The sequence below is a fragment of the Aquarana catesbeiana genome, linkage group LG01 (assembly GCF_042186555.1).
Source record: "Aquarana catesbeiana isolate 2022-GZ linkage group LG01, ASM4218655v1, whole genome shotgun sequence".
Classification (NCBI taxonomy): domain Eukaryota; kingdom Metazoa; phylum Chordata; class Amphibia; order Anura; family Ranidae; genus Aquarana; species Aquarana catesbeiana.
Window position 1 is genome coordinate 90,650,425 of NC_133324.1, and position 18,080 is coordinate 90,668,504.

The following is an 18,080-nucleotide window of genomic DNA, read 5'->3' on the forward strand; positions in this document are numbered from 1 at the left end:
TCGGTTTGCCAGACCTCCAACGATATTATTGGGCAGCTCACTTGGCACGGGTGGTGGATTGGAAGCTGCATTCTTGCTGTAAAGGCTGGATGAACCTTGAACACTTGATCTCAGAGTTGAGCTTAGTCCCCTGGCTCCCTAAAGGGCATGTTCAGCCTCACCTCCATTATCATCCTCTTATTAAGGCTACCCTCCACGCCTTCAACACAGTGCGTGCAGTTCATGCGCCCTCTGCCAGGATATGCCCGATCACCCCGGTCAGAGGCAACCCGCACTTCCCACCAGGCTTAGCGAAGTTCTTTCCGAAAGCGGAATGGCTATACGTGGAGATAAGGCAAAATACTTTTTCCGCAGAGATAGATTTTTGCATCACAGGGAACTAGCTGAAATGTCCAAAATGGGTGAATTCCCCTTGTGGTCTTATATGCAATTAAAACACTTCCTGGACAATCCAGCTATTAGAGCTGGATACACTAAGGCCCTTACGGTCTTTGAATCACTCTGTTCTAGGTCGAAGCCCCAGAGTCATGTGATCTCTGCGCTATATGCCTCATTGTACGAGAAGCCCTATGATACTCTCTGAGTGAGCATTCTGGGACTCCGCTGTACACAAAGAAATAGACGAGGATAGCTGGGACTGCATTCACCTGTACATCCATAAGGGCTCCCTTATTGTCAATACCCAGGAAAACGGTTATAAGCTTAACCACTTGACCACTGGACACTTAAACCCCCTTCCTAACCAGACCACACTTTGAATGACAATTACTCAGTCATGTAACACTGTACCCATATGAAATGTTTTTCCTTTTTTTCACACAAATAGAGCTTTCTTTTGGTGGTATTTAATCACCGCTGGGTTTTTTATTTTTTGCGCTATAAATCAAAAAAGACTGAAAATTCAGTAAAAAAAAAAAAAAAAAATTCTTTGTTTCTGTTAAAATTTATTGCAGAGTATTGGCGTGTATTGGCAGAGTATTGGCGAGTATTGGCAGAGTATTGGCGAGTATTGGCGGAGTATGGCAGAGTATTGCAGAGTATTGCAGAGTATTGGCAGATTATTGCAGGGTATTGGCAGAGTATTGCAGAGTATGGGCATAGTACTGCAGAGTATTACAGAGTATGGGCACTGAGCAGCGCTGTGGGCACTACAGATCCAGCCCACAGTGCTGCTGCAAATGATCTCTCTCCCTCTCCCCTCGCACTGTACAGATCGGTACAGAGAGGGGAGGGGAGGGAGGAACCAGCATAATGACATGATGCCGGTTTGTTTACAAGTGATCGCTCCGTCATTTGACGGAGTGATCTCATGGTAAACGGCAGCTATCAGCGGCTGTGTACCATGATCCGTGATGCGGTCACGGATGTTCCCAGGTGCGCACCCCAGGGGGCGCGCGGGAGCAAGATTCTGGGAGGACGTCCATGAATGCCCACCCAGAATAAGCCGACTGCGCTTTAGCCGTTTTTCGGCTATGGCCCGGTCGGTAAGTGGTTAAGACTCTGTAGTACAAAACACCGGATCTGCTTCACAAATTTTGAAATGCGACAAGGTGATAGGCACTTTTCTTCACATTTGGTGGACGTGCCCATGGATCCAGCCCTATTGGCGTAAGGTGCATGGCACGACGACTGCGATCTCTCCACTCCTGCTAGAATTTTCGCCAGCACAGTACCTACTTCACTTCTCAAACGTACCCAAAAAAAGGTACTATAAATCAGTAGCCATGCACATGATTAATGCTGCTAGACTTTGTATACCAGTACATTGGCGATCTGTAGCCCCCCCTTCAATGAAGGAATGGGTCTCTCGCATTAACAGCATAGCAGAGATGGAGAAACGGATCTACACCACTCAGGACAAAATATTCACTTTCTCGAATATTTGGGAACCGTGGACGAAATTTTGAAATTCTCAGTCATATCAGGATTTGATGCAGGTTGATGTCTGAACTAGTCTTCTGGCGTAAAAACTTACCAGATGTTGACATCAGAGGCCGTTCTGGGCACATACACGCCGGAATCAGATGGAGATGGTAGCTGGTGGTTTTCCCACCTCCTCTCCCTTCTTTTGAGACAGTCCTTCCCTTTCGCCCCCCTTTTTTTTTTCTCTCTCTTTCTTTTCTTTCATCACTCGCTCTTCTTCCCTTTCCCTGTCCAATCTCTCCTCTTCTCCCCTTTTCTTTCTTACAACTTTTGTTTAGTGATATAGGGCAGGGAGGCTGAGAGTGGGCCTAAATGGTTGGCTCATACTCTCACGCCACGTTGAACCTGTCGTTCGAACTGAGTGTACTTACTTTTACAGTTTCAGCCTCTACAGATTGGGGTATCTATAGATATAACGATTCTCATCGCTAGCTTTGTAGGTTACCCGTAAGGACCATTGTTTACTAGCTAGGCCTTTATTATACAGTCTCCTTACTTCAAGGTAGTGCCAAATAGCTATAACTGTTTGTTTGTTTTAAATGCATATTGTTCTGTAAATGTTCACATCCACCTACATGGCATAATGTACTTGGTACTTTTTTCTTTTTGTACTCTTTGCAAAATTTCTTAATAAAATGTTTATGCAAAAAAAAAAAAAAAAATGTAAGGGTCCCTACACTGAACCTTGGGGTACACCACTGATAACCTTAGACCATTCAGAGTAAGAATCATTAACCACTACTCTCTGACTTCTGTCTTTTAGCCAGTTTTCTATCCATTTCCAATCTGATCTTTCCAAGCCTGTAGACTTTACCTTACACATTAGCTGTAATTAAGCCATTATTTTAAAGGGCATTTTATTTGAATATTAATAAAATATTTTTTGAACATAAGTAATGTACATTTATCACAGCATGTGGTTTGTAAAATTTTGTCTCCACTGCAACTGCCTCCTATGGTTGGCCTTTCTTCTGCCTGTAAGTGGGTGGGTAGTACATGGCCATTTGCCTACCTTCTATGTGCATTTTTTGTGTGCCTTTAACAATTACTTCATCAAGAAAGGTTTATAAATGATTTATAAGATCTATCAACTACTTTTATTGAAAAATAAATGACAGAAAAAATCAATATGGATATCTCATTCTGACACATTCATTTTGTGTGTAAAATTTACCTACAGTCAGCCTCATGTTGTTTTTTTTTTTTTTTAGTTCTCATCATAATAAGAAATTAAAGAAAATATATGCAATTTCACTATACGTTGCCTTTAAGAATAAGAGTTTTCTTTTAAACTTTTAAACTCAACAAAGTTTCTAGAATATAGAAGCATTTACAGATGCAGTTTTACTCAGTCACTGTAGAACAGATTAAAGGATTGCTTTCTTATTACTTAGCTTTACACAATAAGAACTACTGACATATAATCACACACATAGGTTGGACTTGATGGACTTGTGTCTTTTTTCAACCTCACCTACTATGTAACTATCTAATATGTAACTAATAACATCTTCCTTTGTAACATTATCACCCATAGGGAATGAAAGTCTGCACCTTAAAGTGGGGTTCCACCCAAAAAAACAAAAATACTTGAAAAATCCTAAAAAAAAAAAAAAAAAAAAAAAAAAAAAAATTTGGATATTTTTTTTTTAACTTACCTCTAAATGCCTGTTGCTAGGGGGTCCCTCGTAGTCTGCCCCTTCCAGTGCCTGGGCTGGTGACATCACTTCCCCCTTGGCACAAGAAGGGCTCCGCTCTGCTCCCTCGCCGCTGTCAATCATCTGGGACCCATTACAGGTCCCAGGTGACTGAGCGGCCAATCATGGCGCGCGGCGCCGCTCGCGCATGCGCAGTGGGTGCCAGGCTGTGAAGCCACAGCCCGGCTCCCACAGTTGCAATGCCGGCGCCGCTGAACAGAGGGGGAGACGAGCGGGGCTTCGATCCCCCGCATCGCTGGACCCAGGGACAGGTAAGTGTCCAATTAAAAGTCAGCAGCTGCAGTATTTGTAGCTGCTGACTTTTAATTTTTTTTTTTTTTTTTACCCGACCCCCTGGGTGGAACTCCTCTTTAAACTACATAGAGCATAATAATGGCATTTGTGGTCTACGTGCAATTTAAAACATATTAACGTCAATCACATATCTGTGTTATTATTATTCTATGTTATTGCTGAATTAGTTTGCTTTAACTACTAACCAAAATCCTGCCCTAAAGACCTTCATTTAATGTATACTGTAGTCAACGATAAATCATAAGAGCTCAACTATTTTTAATCTAAACTTTTGAGTTTTTTGTCTTAATCAAACTTCTGTTGTCCATGACAAGTTATTGACTATGACACTTTTCATTAGATATACCAAAGGAATTATAAAAGAATGATGGTCAACAATGGAAAAAATTCACAGAAAGAACAGATATAATAGCATGGGAGGATGCTGGATGGAAAAAGTCACAGTAACTACCTAGATCATGTCCTGAGGATTCTCATTTAACATACAGCATACAGATGTCTTTATTGTATCTTGAGAATCAGGCATTTATAAAGTAGCAGTAACTACCTGATAATGGACCCCTATTGTTGGAAAATGGGACATGTGCATCAAAATTGCAGAATGCACAATTACTGAAAGTAATAACAAGAAAGAGAACAGCAAGTACTGAGCCTTTCTGCTTAAAAGACTAAGGGAAAACAGCCGAATCTGTGATTTCTGTCTCAATTCCGAGATATTTGAAGCATAGACACCCAGGTGACAGATGATCCATGATCAACACAGCAAAAAACCAAAGCAGATACTTTAAAGAAGAATTCCAGGGATGGATGGATATGTTTTATGTAGTTACATTGGTCCAGCCTGAACCAATGTATATACCATACTCATGGGATTTCCCTGGAAGCTGTAAATCACTGTAGTAGGCACCGCTACTCCAGTGATCTTCACTAATTTCCATGTCCCTTGCTGAGCACCTACTCTGCTGTATTGGAGGCCGACCACCAATTATTTCCTGATCCCCCTAGAGGCAACTGTGTAAATGGATCAACTTTACCTATAAATGTTAGTATCCAATTAAATTATGTACAGTTAGGAAAGAATCCAGGCCATTTTTAAAGCAATCTACTGAGCTGGCCAGAACCAAGGAGTCTATTCCACTTTTTTCACAGCTCTTACTGTGAAGAAACCTTTCCGCATTTGGAAATTAAATCTCTTTAAAGACCTAAACTCAACACCAAGTTCACTATATGGACCGCTTATGTATTTGTATACATGTTGATCATATCCCCCCTTAATCTACTCTTCTCAAGAGTGAATAAATTCAGTTCCTCTAATCTTTCCTCATAGCTGAGCTCCCCCATGCCTCTTATCAGTTTGGTTGCCCTTCTCTGCACTTTCTCCAGTTCCCCAATATCCTTTTTGTGAACTGATACCCAAAACTGGTGATGTGTACAGGGGTAAAATGATATCTCTCTCCCTGGAGGAAGTGAGGGTATTTCTCCTCATAAGGGACACATACAGTAATAAAAACCTGACAGAGGCTCTAACTCTTCCCCACTCCATCCAAAACGAAATAAAAATTTTTGGCTGTTGTTGGGCTTTTATTGCTCTTTGCATTGTTAGGCATATAGGTAGACACTAGAGCAAAAACCTGCAATAATGTATTTGTAATATGATACTAAAACAAAGAGAACCAAATACCAATGCAAATATCCCAATAAAATACGTGTATTACTTTCAGACAAGCATTTCGATAACAACCGGAAGTATGCTGCAATTTCTTCACTGAGTTGCATTATAAAAGTGCACAAACTGAGCCGTCCCTCCATGCTGAGTTTTTTATAATTGTGTGACTATACTTGATGTGATTGTAGCCGTATTAGCGCAATTGTGACAGAGAAAATTGAGTACTGTCTGTGATACTTTTTTTATTTGCACTGACATATAATTTTTCAGGACAAGCTTTCGGGGTGTGTCCCCTTCTTCAAGGTCCAAGCAGTACTCAACTGCTTGGACCTTGAAGAAGGGGACATACCCCGAAAGCTTGTCCTGAAAAATTGTATGTTATTGCAAATAAAAAAAGTATCACAGACAGCACTCAATTTTCTCTGTGTGACTATAAGAGGAAATAGATCCTAAATACACAATAGTCATCTTGTGTAAACAGAAGCCATACAAAGGTAGTAGAGTGTGTTGTGAAACAAGGGAAAGGGAATTAAAATAACATCTGGTAGTTAGAACAACTTAAGAATAAATAACAGACAGGAAAACAAAGTTGAGTACGTCCAGTAAATGACTGGTGAATGGAAGGGGGGTAGACAGCTTTCAACATGAATTGAATCAAAACATGCAGTGTTATATCATCATATTTGCATTGTTAAACAAGAAAATCCTATCTTATGAGGAATATTCATGGCTGAATTTTTTAATTTTTTAATTTTTTTGCAGGGAAAATCCCCAGTCTTTTTTTCAGGATTAGCTTCCTGAATCCAGAATTCCAACTAAAAAGCTTTAGTCCTCATTCTGCATTACAGTTCTTCATTCTTGTGGAATCTCCATAACAATTATAACACGGGATATCCAAAATACAGCACAAAGCCGTGTCCTTGAAATGTCTAATAGAAACATGTAAAGCAGGGAAAACAGATATAGAGGTCATTATATCAAAGACTTCAAGAGAAAAAAAAAAAAAGGAAGGTTATTCGATACACAGTAGCTGTTCAAAAACAAAATAACAGCTTGGAGGTGACTGATCTTTTAAAAAGGAATAAAAATTGTCACCATCCCTACTTTTTAACCTTGTTTACATTGTCTTGTGCATTTTAACAGCTGTTTTCATGCAGTTCGGCACACCAAAATTCCAACTCCAAACAAAAACCTTTTTATTTTGTATACAGGAGGAAAAGGTTAAAGCCAGGGGCAGACTGACAACTCATGGGGCCCCCGGGCAATAGGGGATCATGAGACCCCCTTTGTCCCCACCCACCCACACACAAGCCACACCCTCACAAAGCCCCACGTATATATTGCACTGATACATTACATACATTGGTCACAGAATTTCTCTACTGTATGTTCAAAATAAATGTTTAAAGAGTTAAGAAAATAAAGAAAAATAAACTCAAATTAACCATGTACATTTATTGCGGGGCAGCGTCTCCTGTGAGCAGAATCATGTACATGTACTTGATTCTGCACTTGCGGGTCTGCGTGCTGTGATTGGACACACCAAGAGCTAATCAGTGGGTCCGGTGGACCCGATGTCCGCCGGGCCCCGACGATCGTTTCCAACAGAAGCAGAACGGTGGTCTGCCGATGTAAACAAGTCCCCAGAGAGCCTCCCCCCACTTACATCAGGGTCCCCAGAGAGCCTCCCCTTATATCAGGGTCCCCAGAGAACCTCCTCTTACATCAGGGACCCCAGAGTACCCCCTCCTTACATCAGGGTCCCCAGAGTACCCCCTCCTTACATCAGGGTCCCCAGAGAGCCCCCAACCCCCCCTTACATCAGGGTCCCCAGAGAGCCCCCTTACATCAGCGTCCCCAGAGAGCCCCCCCTTACATCAGGGCCCCCAGAGAGCCCCCCCTTACATCAGGGTCCCCAGAGAGCCCCCCCTTACATCAAGGTCTCCAGAGAGCCCCCCATACATCAGGGTCCCCAGAGAGCACCCACATACATCAGGGTCCCCAGAGAGCCCCGCCTTACATCAAGGTCTCCAGAGAGTCCCCCATACATCAGGGTCCATTCCCCAGAGAGCCCCCCCATACATCAGGGTCCCCAGAGAGCCCCCCATACAACAGGGTCCCCAGAGAGCCCCCCCATAGATCTGGGTCCACAGAGAGCCCCCCATACATCAGGGTCCCCAGAGAGCCCCCCCATACATCAGGGTCCCCAGAGAGCCTACCCATAGATCTGGGTCCCCAGAGAGCCCCCCCATACATCAGGGTCCCCAGAGAGCCCCCCATACAACAGGGTCCCCAGAGAGCCCTCCATAGATCTGGGTCCCCATAGAGCCCCCCCATACATCAGGGTCCCCAGAGAGCCCCCCATACAACAGGGTCCCCAGAGAGCCCCCCATACATCAGGGTCCCCAGAGAGCCCCCCATACATCAGGGTCCCAGAGAGCCCCACCATACATCAGGGTGCCCAGAGAGCCCCCCATACATCAGGGTCCCAGAAAGCCCCCCCATAGATCTGGGTCCCCAGAGAGCCCCCCATACATCAGGGTCCCCAGAGAGCCCCCATACATCAGGGTCCCCAGAGAGCCCCCATACATCAGGGCCCCAGAGAGCCCCACCATACATCAGGGTACCCAGAGAGCCCCACCATACATCAGGGTACCCAGAGAGCCCCACCATACATCAGGGTCCCCAGAGAGCCCCCCATACATCAGGGTCCCAGAGAGCCCCACCCCCATAGATCTGGGTCCCCAGAGAGACCCCCATACATCAGGGTCCCCAGAGAGCCCCCCATACATCAGGGTCCCCAGAGAGCCCCCCATACATCAGGGTCCCCAGAGAGCCCCCTATACATCAGGGTCCCCAGAGAGCCCCCTCCTTACATCAGGGTCACCAGAGAGCCCCCGACCCCCCTTACATCAGGGTCCCAAGAGAGCCCCCTTACATCAGGGTCCCCAGAGAGCCCCCCCTTACATCAGGGTCACCAGAGAGCCTCCCCCCATACATCAGGGTTCCCAGACTTAACCCCCCCAGAGGTTCCCCTGTACCTGGCTGTGCACCTCCAACCCACAGCACAGGGGGAGGTGGGAGGTGGCGATCGGCAGATCTATGGTGCCTGTGGACCGCGGGACCCTGGGGCTTGTAGTTCTCTTTCTGATTCTGTACAATGGAGAGGGGAGGGGCCTCTGACCCGGGCAGCAGTCGGCAACAGTGTACAAGCAGAGCAAGTCACTTGTACACTGAAGAGTGAAACTTGTAGCTCCCCTCTCCACTGTATACACTCTGAAGGAGAAATACAAGCCCCAGGGAGATGCTGCGAGCACCATAGAGCTCCCGATGGCCGCCTCCTACTCACTCCCCCCACTGCATCCCAAACTGAAAGCCAGAGGTGCAGGGAGAGATGCTGTGTCTTGGGCCCCCCCCCCCACAGCGGCAGAACGGCTCCGCCGCAGCACTGCCAGCAGCATACCCCTAGATCCAACGAACATCTCTTAGAAGCTTCTCACCGGCCCCCTACTGGCCGCGGGCCCTCAGTCGTTGTCCGAATGCCCAAATGGTCAGTCCGCCCCTGGTTAAAGCGGTAGTAAACCGCAGGTAATTAATAAAATAAATATCCCCTGCAAGGCAATGTCATAATGTGCTAGTATGCACCGCATACTAGCACATTAAGCTAGAAAGAAGCCCCCCAGCACCGCAATGTCACTGCTGAGATGGCTGTCATCGTTCCCTGGTCTTCCTTCCGGGTTAGCAGCCTCCAGTCACATGAGTGGCCAGGGGAGCGATGACGTCACTGAAAGCCGGACCTGCACATCGCATGCGCTGGTGATGTCATCGGCTGCATGCACTCTGAATATCTCAAGTTTACCTCAAGTTTAGGAGATATTCACAGTACCTACAGGTAAGCCTTATTGCGTGTAGGTACAAGTGGTAGTACAGAGTTTATAACCACTTTAAGCCAGCCATAAATGGATCTTTTTTTTTGATCAGCCAGGAGATTTATCCCAAAAAAAAAAAAAAAGAATGGGTTCTCCCATCCACACAAGTGAGATGGATAGAGGAACTCTTCCTGCTGTGCTATTATACTATGACAATGTGGACTCTTCCACTGTCAGAAAACACTGATCAGCGCTGCAGCCGATGGGCTGCAGAAACTGATCAAATGAAAGTTTCCAAACATCCTGTTTGACAAAAGGCTTTAGTTAGATTGACTTATGTTTAGTTGGCACAGCCATAGATGGATCAAAGTGCATCCAGTCCCTGCTGAACCAGCTGAATCTCAGCTTTAGGGCCTTTGCCAGGGTTTCTTTGCTGTCTATGTCCCTTTTTGGAGAGATTTTCCCTCAGGCTAGGTTTACACTGGTGTCATGTGGGAACCACAGCGGTTCCTGTTCCCGCATCACATTTGAATTGCAGGCAGTTCACACTGCTCTCTGCAAACCACTGCGGGTGTCAATATAAAGTTGATGACACCCCTAAATCAATTCGCAGAACGCAGTGCGAACTGTGATTTTGAATAGAATCGGATTGCATGGGTCTGAATACCCATTGCGATCCAATTTTTTGCAGACAAAAAAATGGTCCTGCACCAATTCACATTGCACAGACACCACATGTGATGTGCACAGCAACGCGGTGTGAATCACATGCAATGTCTAGCATCACATAAGTGTAAACTCAACCTGACTCATATTTGTCCTTATCTTCATCCCTCTGACTGAATGCTTGATGTTTCCAGAATAAGGGAAGGAAGAAGTTAATGACAACTGTGTAGGAGGTGACATAAGAAAGCTCCGCTCAATGCATTTCTTCATCTTGACATCAGTAGGGCCGCTCCTGGTGACATCAAGATGATAGAAAGCTTTGGGGCGGAGCTTCCATAGGTCACTTCTGGTTTGCTCACTTCCGGTCCATGGAACGCAGGATCATACCGGCTCTTAGCTTGTTTAAGTGCCATTGAATAAAATTGGATTTAGGCTCAACACACTTCATCCACCATATTACATGAACCTAAATGAAAATTGTGCCTTACTGGGATACAAATCATTTACTGACAGGTGTTATTTTTACAAAAATTGTTTTATTATAATTCTCTAAAATCATTCCAAACAAATAAAGAATGATCCACAGGTAAAAAAAATGTTCACCCATCATGTCCCCATCAGTTATAAATATCACCAATATGTCTAATTAATCAACCTATATATATAAATTCAATTAATTGATACAGTCAGCATAGTTAGCAGTAGATTCCAGAGCTCTAATGGGCTGTAAAAGGTGGCAGTAGTAGATTTACGAAAAAAAATTTGGTTCCACAGTGGCTTTCCATAAGAAACATTGATAGATATAGTGGAAAAGACCAGTCCTGATGTTAGGTGTGGCCCATAAATAGTTGGTCCAGAGGAGGAGCATGGGCATAATTGTGTATATTTGTAATCCACAGCCAGGTATAAATGAACCATGTAGAGCTCCACTTAGACTCCCTTGCATGGTATGGCCTCACAAACAATGTTATATAAGCCAATATCCAGGATCATCCACCAAGTCAGCTCCTATGGTCCGGAGGAGGGGATAAAATTTCCATCATGTAGAGTGTAACATGCAGGTGAAATATAGAGACTCTGTCTTTAATCAACCATATTGCACTGTGTAGGCAAACACCACATTTATTTACAAACAAAAAGAGGGGAGGTGTATTGTAGCGCTACATCTATATCCACTTCACACTGACCAGAATAACCACATTTGCATTCCAGCTTTTAGATCTCTTAAAGGACCCTGATGTATGGGGGGCTCTCTGGGGACCCTGATGTAAGGTAGGGTTGCCATCTCATCCCTTTAAAACCAAACACCTATTGATTACACAGATTCTGTGGCTGATTAACCACTTGATGACTGCCTCACGCAGATATACTGCGGCAGAATGGCACGGGCAGGCAAAATCACGTACCTGGTACGTGATTGCCTTCCCACGGGCGGGGGGTCCGAAGTCCCCCATGTCCGAGGCGGTCGTCTTCAGTCTGGCAGCGATCAGAGATGAGGGGGAGGCCATCCATTCGTGCCCCCCCCCTTGCGATCGCTCCCAGCCAGTGAGAAACTTCCCCTGCCTCTGTGTAGTACACAGAGGCAGAGGAAATGATGTCATCTCGCCTCGGCTCGGTATTTTCCGTTCCGGCGCCGAGGAGAGAAGACTGCAATGTGAGTTACACAAACACACACACAGTAGAACATGCCAGGCACACATTACACCCCCCTTTACCCCCCGATCCCCCCCCCCGATCACCCCTCCCCCCCCCCCTGTCACACTGACACCAAGCAGTTTTTTTTTTTTTTCTGATTACTGCATGGTGTCAGTTTGTGACAGTTAGTGTGTTAGGGCAGTTAGGGTTAGCCCCCTTTAGGTCTAGGATACCCCCCTAACCCCCCCTAATAAAGTTTTAACCCCTTGATCACCCCCCCGTCACCAGTGTCGCTAACGATCATTTTTCTGATCGCTGTATTAGTGACACGTACCTCGTATGTGAGCCTGACGTGCAGAGGGAGACCTCTCGTACAGCCCTGGTTCCCAGATCACTGGAGTTGAGGACAGTGACCGTAGGAGCACAGCGGGGTATGAGTGCCTGGTGGATTCTCTGGAACTGGAGATGATGTCCACTGGGAGACACTAGAACTGGCTGGAGTGACGGGTGCAGGTAAGCTGGATACAAGTCAGCAGGTAAGCTGGATGCAGGTCAGCAGGATGCGGGTAAGCTGGATGCAGGTCAGCAGGATGCAGGTAAGCTGGATGCAGGTCAGCAGGGTGCACACAGCAGGCAGAAGCAAGGTCAGACAAGCCGGGTCATACACAGTGGATCAGTTCAACAGAATCGGCAAGCAAGGAATAGTCAAGTTCGGGCTGGTTTCTGGTAACAGGAGATCAGGCAGGCAGGTAAACAGAATCAGAGTCAGGGAAAGCCAAGGTTCAGGATTGGAGACAGCAGCGTGGTCAGAGAGCCAGGTCAGGTGATCGGATGCTGATTACAGGTACAGGTCACAGGTGAAGCTGCAGATCAAACAGCAAGAGCTGAATGGTGGAAGCCCCTCTTAAAGGCCACTGGGCACCAAAGCTGAATCACTGTGCGTGCGATCTCTGCGATCGGCACATGCGCATTGGCGCACACCTGTTCGTTGCTGGGAACCTGTTGGTGGGGATGCGCCTGAGCCCTGTTGCAGGTCTGGAAGTAGTATGTCCATGACATTGCCCGCCCCTTAAGGGCAACCTCCGTGTGCCCAAAAGAGCTCTTTTCTGAGGATGTCTGCGGAAGAAGGCCTGGATCAGTTCTTGAGCATGCACATTTTGCTTATGTTCCCATGAGTTCTCCTCTGGTCCATAACCCTTCCATTTGATTAAAAATTGAATTTGGTTACCTCTCCTCCTGCAGTCTACGACAGCCTCCACCTCATACTCCTCGTCCTTATTAATAATAACGGGTCCGGGTGGCCCCGTTCCTCTGTCCGGGAAAGGGTCGGGTACTGTGGGTTTAAGCAGAGACACGTGAAACACCGGGTGCACTTTGAGTGACTCAGGCAGGGTAAGTTCATAGGAGACCTCATTCAATTTCCTTTTAACTGGGAAAGGGCCAATGAATCTGGGTGCCAGCTTCTTTGAAGGGCAAGCCATCTTGAGGTTGGTGGTAGATAACCACACCTGATCACCTGGTTGGAGACGTAATTCACCTCTTCTCTTCCTGTCATAAAGCCTCTTGTTGGTTGCCTGTTCCTTGGCCATAGCTTCTTGCAACAACTTGTTGTTGCGACCCAGGAACTCGACAGTGCTTTGTACTGCTGGAACAGGAGATTCTGGAATAATGTTAGGCAGGAAGACAGGATGGAACCCATAGTTCGCAAAGAACGGTGACTGACCTGTGGCTGAATGGCTGGCAATGTTGAAAGCAAATTCCGCTAGAGGCAACAGTGCTACCCAATCATCTTGGACAAATGAGGTAAAGCAACGGATGTACTGTTCCAGGGTTTGGTTCGTCCTTTCAGTTTGTCCGTTAGTCTGGGGGTGGAAAGCAGATGACATGGAAAGTTCAATTTTCAGAATTTGGCATAGTGACCTCCAGAAGCGGGAGGTGAACTGGACTCCCCTGTCAGATACAATGTTGGTTGGTACCCCGTGCAGCCTTACGATCTCCCTTATGAACACCCGGGCGGTTTCCAAAGCAGACGGCGTACTCTTTAGGGGTATGAAGTGGGCCATCTTAGACAGACGGTCAACCACTACAAAGATTGCTGTATGTCCTTCAGAAGGGGGTAGTTCCACTACAAAGTCCATGGCAATCATGCTCCAGGGTCTGTCAGGAATTGGTAGTGGTCTGAGGAGGCCCCAGGACTTGGTCCTGGCAGACTTGCTTTGGGTACAGATGACACATGACTTAACATAGTCCTTGCAATCTTCCTCAAGCTTCGGCCACCAAAACATGCGCTGGATTAGTTCACGAGTCTTGTGAACCCCAAAATGTCCGCCCAGCGGGTGGTCGTGACACAGGCTCAACACTTCTGTTCGGCAACTTTCTGGCACAAAAATTTTGCTGTCCTTCCAAAGCATCCCATCCCTGGGTATCAAGATTGATCCTGGAGGACCGGACAACCCCTCTGAGGCTTGTTTTAGACCGGACATCAGGTCTGTCTGGAAAAGCAGAAAGTTGCCCTCAGATAAGATGGTGTCCGGAACTGAAGTTTCTTTGGGGTCATTGTACATCCGAGAGAGAGCGTCAGGCTTGATGTTCTTTGATCCTGGCCGGTAGGTGATGTGAAATGAAAATCTGGAAAAGAATAACGCCCATCGTGCCTGACGCGGCTTCAAACGTTTGGCAGTTCGTAAATATTCCAGATTTTTATGATCCGTGTAGATAAGTATGGGATGTGCCGCTCCCTCTAGCAGGTATCCCCATTCTTCGAGTGCGGCTTTAATGGCCAAAAGTTCACGGTCCCCCACATCGTAATTCTTCTCTGCAGGCGAAAGCTTCCGAGAGAAGAAAGCTATGGGGTGCATGAGATCCTTGAGTCCTTGGCGCTGAGAAATAACTGCCCCCACAGCTGTTTCTGAGGCATCAACCTCGAGTAGGTAAGGAAGAGAGGGATCCGGATGGCTCAAGATGGGGGCAGAGGTAAAGAGTCCCTTTAGGGTAGAAAAGCCAGCTTAAGCCTGGGGATTCCACTGGAATCGGACATTTTGTCTTGTTAGCTGGGTGATCGGAGAGATAATTGCAGAAAATCCTTTGATGAACCTTCTGTAAAAATTGGCGAAGCCAACAAAATGTTGCACCCCCTTTTTATCTGAGGTGCAGGCCAGTCCAGAACAGCTGTGACTTTTTGTGGGTCCATCTTGAACCCTTCTGTGGAAATTACCAGGCCCAGAAATTGGATAATAATACAAAATTACTGCGCTACCCTCTAACACAAAGCTGCAGTTCTAATTCTTAGGTATAGAATAAAATAGATAAAACATATAAAGGAACCGCGCTAGACATAAATGATAATTAAATAATTGAAAATCATAAAGTGATCAAAATAATAAACTCAAATTGTGGAAAATCAAAAAAATGTATTATGAACCACATAAATGTATTATATTGTTGTAGCAATTAAAAACATAATAAAATAAGGAAACCAAAAAACACACAGTCCGTGAAAAAGGTGACTTCCGTTATCCACAGTCCTTATTATACTATATTCCACCCATAGTGACTGAAGACTTTAAAGACATCTTGTGAAAAAATCCACCACCTATGAAGGTATATGATTACCAGAGATAGGTTGTAATGAAGCCTTATGCCAGAAATCCGCTCAATGGGGACATCACCATCTGTCTCAGCATGGAGGAAAGATCACCCGGGATACATCAGTATTGATTAGCTCAGTAATGGAGACCCAAGGAGATAAAAAATATATCCACCATAGTGTAAATCCGTTTGACCAGTTTATTAATAGATAAGGTAACACACTTACCAAAAGAAACAGTTAAAATAGCATGTAAAAAATCAGCCGGCCGGCCTGCATACACCCGTTCGTTATGGAGTGGAAACGATGACGTCAGCGCGTCTGCCTTCCGACGTACGTTTCGTCCTATGACAACGTCCAATAGGACGAAACGTACGTCGGAAGGCAGACGCGCTGACGTCATCGTTTCCACTCCATAACGAACGGGTGTATGCAGGCCGGCCGGCTGATTTTTTACATGCTATTTTAACTGTTTCTTTTGGTAAGTGTGTTACCTTATCTATTAATAAACTGGTCAAACGGATTTACACTATGGTGGATATATTTTTTATCTCCTTGGGTCTCCATTACTGAGCTAATCAATACTGATGTATCCCGGGTGATCTTTCCTCCATGCTGAGACAGATGGTGATGTCCCCATTGAGCGGATTTCTGGCATAAGGCTTCATTACAACCTATCTCTGGTAATCATATACCTTCATAGGTGGTGGATTTTTTCACAAGATGTCTTTAAAGTCTTCAGTCACTATGGGTGGAATATAGTATAATAAGGACTGTGGATAACGGAAGTCACCTTTTTCACGGACTGTGTGTTTTTTGGTTTCCTTATTTTATTATGTTTTTAATTGCTACAACAATATAATACATTTATGTGGTTCATAATACATTTTTTTGATTTTCCACAATTTGAGTTTATTATTTTGATCACTTTATGATTTTCAATTATTTAATTATCATTTATGTCTAGCGCGGTTCCTTTATATGTTTTACCAGAAATTGGATACTCTGCCGCTCGAATTCGCATTTTTCTGGTTTGGCGTATAAGCCATGCTGACGGAGTCGGCAGAGTACCATCTAGACGTGTTTCCGGTGCTGATCCAAGGATGAGGAAAAGATCAGGATATCGTCTAAGTAGGCTATGACGAAAATGTCCAGATAGTCTCTGAAGATATCATTTATCAGGTGCTGGAAGGTAGCAGGGGCATTACACAGGCCGAAGGGCATCACCAGATATTCGTAATGGCCAAACCTGGTACGGAAGGCCGTTTTCCACTCGTCCCCTGCACGAATGCGAACCAAATTGTAGGCCCCACGAAGATCGAGTTTGGTGAACACAACAGTAGTTATTAATCTTTGAAAAAGCTCAGGTACCAGGGGTAAGGGATACCGGTTCTTGACCGTGACCTTGTTCAGCTCCCGGTAGTCCACACAAGGACGCAATGAGTGGTCCTTCTTCTCCACAAAAAAGATCCCTGCCCCAGCTGGAGAGGTGGATGGCCAGATGAACCCCCTCTTAAGGTTTTTGTCAACATATTCCTTTAAAACCTCCAACTCCCGCTCAGACAGAGGGAAAATTCGCCCAAAGGGGATTTCAGCTCCATGCAGTAACTCAATCGGGCAATCGTAGGAACGATGAGGAGGAAGTGTCTCTGCCCCTCGTTTACTAAAAACGTCTAAGAACTCGTGATACTGTTCAGGTACTGCTGAGCGTAATTCTGAGTCAGCTTCCAGGCACAGCAAAGGACCAGATATCTTGGAAGGTAAGGGCAGACAATGTTCTTGACAGTAGAGGGACTGAAACCTGATTTCTCCGGAGCCCCAATCAATTTGCGGGTTGTGGGCCTGAAGCCACGGTAGACCCAAGATGATTGGGAACAGAGGGGAAGCAATAGCATCAAACTTAAGCAGTTCCTTGTGGTTCGAGACAGTAATTACAGGCAGTGGGGGAGTCTCTTGAGTCACCTGGCCAGATTTAATACGGGATCCATCTGCCAAGAAAACAGAAAGTCCTTGAGCCCTGTGCTGGAGTGGAATGCGTTGTTGGTTGGCAAAGTTCAAATCAATAAAACAACTGCATGCACCAGAGTCTATTATTGCAGTAACAGACACAGTCTTTCCAGAAAACTGATAGGTGATGGGAATAGCCAGGTGAGTAGAGAGAGCTGGGTGACTGTGTGGTGGGATGGATGAAGATCTACGGTACTTGGCAGGACACGAATGTACATAATGGCCCGGTCCCCCGCAGTACAAACACAGGTTGAGCTGTTGCCGACGTAGACGTTCCTCGGCAGACAATGCGGGTCTCATTAGTCCGACCTGCCCAGATTTCTGAAAGTCCGGTATTAGTTTGGTTGGTGCAGGATTAACTGGGACTGGTCTAAGGGGAACAGGACGAGAGGTCGTAGGCACTTGGGGTAACATCCAAGTTGGTTGAGTCTGCTGGGTCACCCTCTCCATCCTGCGTTCCCGAAGAGGAGGGTCTATCTGAATAGTTAGGGTCATCAAGGATTCCAGGGAATTTGGTACACCGACCCGAGCCAGTTCATCCTTTAGTCCTTCTGACAAGCCTAGGCGAAACTGGTGCCGTAAAGCTGCATGGTTCCACTGGGTATCCGCGCTCCAGCGTCTAAAGTCCATTATATAATCTTCGACCACTCTGCGGCCCTGCTGGAGCGTGCTAAGAGCAGCTTCGGCAGTGGAAGTTCGTTGGGGGTCATCATATA